The sequence below is a fragment of the Vigna umbellata genome, chromosome 2, assembly GCF_029865625.1.
Source record: "Vigna umbellata cultivar VRB3 chromosome 2, Vumbellata_1.0, whole genome shotgun sequence".
Classification (NCBI taxonomy): Eukaryota; Viridiplantae; Streptophyta; class Magnoliopsida; order Fabales; family Fabaceae; genus Vigna; species Vigna umbellata.
Genome location: NC_142166.1, coordinates 45,938,158 through 45,940,213, shown reverse-complemented (window position 1 = coordinate 45,940,213; position 2,056 = coordinate 45,938,158). Strand labels below are relative to the sequence as shown.

The 2,056-nt window shown below is 35.2% G+C and overlaps 1 long non-coding RNA gene across 1 annotated transcript; it reads right to left on the bottom strand.

Moving 5' to 3' along the window:
- Positions 1 to 1,087: 1,087 nt before the first annotated feature.
- LOC148204109 (uncharacterized) lies at positions 1,088 to 1,600 on the bottom strand. Its single transcript, XR_015784488.1, has 3 exons — positions 1,534 to 1,600; positions 1,347 to 1,442; positions 1,088 to 1,263 (listed from the first exon to the last, which is right to left on the bottom strand). It is a non-coding gene; the product is annotated as an uncharacterized LOC148204109 (long non-coding RNA).
- Between the last annotated feature and the right edge of the window lie 456 nt (positions 1,601 to 2,056).

Here is a 2,056-nt window from a genome sequence, read left to right as displayed (position 1 = left end):
ATGTACGTTGTTTAGGTCGTTTAAAAGCGAAATAAATAGAAAAAGTAAAAGAACAAACAAAGTAAAAGAGAAATGAAGTAGAAATGTACTTTTTGATTAATATAAATAAAAGATAAATATCTCATTTTCATTTATTCCATGATTTTTTTAAAATCTGTAAATTTTGTTCCTTCTGTATTTTTTTTTTAACAGTATATGATTATATGTATATATTAAATGGGTGTATTTATGATGACAGCAGCATTTAATGGGTAAGGTGTGGGGAACTTGATCCAAGAAGGATGCAAAGAATGCATGGATGATGATGCATTACACATGAGCATGCACGCATGCGGTCAATCGATTGACCAATGAAAGTTGCGAAAGAAGTAGCTATATAAGCCTAGCCATGGCATTGCTACTAATTATAGTGAAAAAGGGCCCTATCTTACGTCTCCCAAGCTAATTCAGAAAAAAGGATGTACTCTGTACCGTAATATTTCAAGGTTAATGAATATTTTATGACGCATTCCGTATATTTTGTCTCCAACAACAGTTACGTACTTCTTCTCTCCATAAGCTACAATACACACTAGTGCAGCGAGGGGCTTTTACCGCGGTTGATTTTCACTATACGTCGCGGTTCTTGAACCGCGGCATATTCAGCCGCGGTAGTAAGTCAGACACTTTATGCCGCGGTCATAACCGCGGTATATAGTCTGCGCAATATGCCGCGGTTGTCTAGGGAACCGCTGCCTAAATTCATTTTTTTTAAAAAAAAATTCAAAAAAAATAATTAAAAAATGCACTATATGCCGCGGTTCGCGGTTGAACCGCGGCATATAGGCCGACAAATATGCCGCGGTTAGTGTCAAAACCGCGGCCATATGTCTCGTTTTTAAAAAAAAAACGAAGCACTATATGCCGCGGTTGTGGTTAGAACCGCGGCATATAGGGGGAATATGCCGCGGTTGTGGTTAGAACCGCGGCATATTCCCCTGCAGTTTTTTAAAATTGCAGGTCTGTTTTTGTGATATCCACTACCACAAAAACAGACCTGCATATAAAAACATTTACAGAAATGCAATTTCAACATAACAAACACATGTTCAAATGTATTTCAACATCAAATAAAGTAGAGAGTCTAAGAAATCAAAAGCTAATCAAATGCATTGTTTAAATCTAAATCTAAGAGCTATTGTATAATCTAACTATATACTTCGCAGCAGCGTTCCTAATGAATAGTAGGGACTTCTCAGGAACTGGTGTAGTAGTCTTGAATCTCTGCAAAAGACAATTCATTTTAATTAGTGTATATGAATTCAACATTTGTTAAAAAATCAAAATTTGTTAAAGTTAAATATTACCGTTTCCCAGCTTCTTGTGATGTGAGAACGAACAATATGGGTCATCCAATACATTACATAGTATCCACACTCATATGACCCATTTTGTCTGTTACACTACAATATATCATCACAGTTGATAATAGTTAGTGAATAACATTTGTTATAAAACAATTATAACAAAGTATGACTTTAGCATATGTCAAACCTTGAGAGAAATCCAAGCAATCTTTCTACTCTTAGCAATTGATCTCCCGTCCATCATCATACTTGCTGGAATAGAACTGTATATAAAAAAATGTTTTAGCATTCAGTTATATAACAAAGAAAGTCCAAACATTGAGGTTCTTACCAATCAATTGCTTGTCTGAGTTGTGTGGGAGGAGGCCTGTGCAATGAGCAGAACCACAAAGCATAGTTGTCTTGCACAGACATAACAAGAAGTTGCCAATGGCGCCTGAAATTCATAATAACGTAACTATTAAATATTAAAATCACATATGGAACATTATTATGTTAACAAAGTTCACTTACCCGGATATATAAGGCAAAAAGTATATTTTCTTGCCCCTTCCAAAACTTCTTATCAGACTCATGTTGATATGGTCAAAATCATTTGATTCATGAATTTCTTGGGGATCAATGAATCCATAATCATCAGAACGCCCCAACTTATTAGCGACCCCAAACATATACCTGAAATCAAAAATTAACTTTGATATAAGGATACT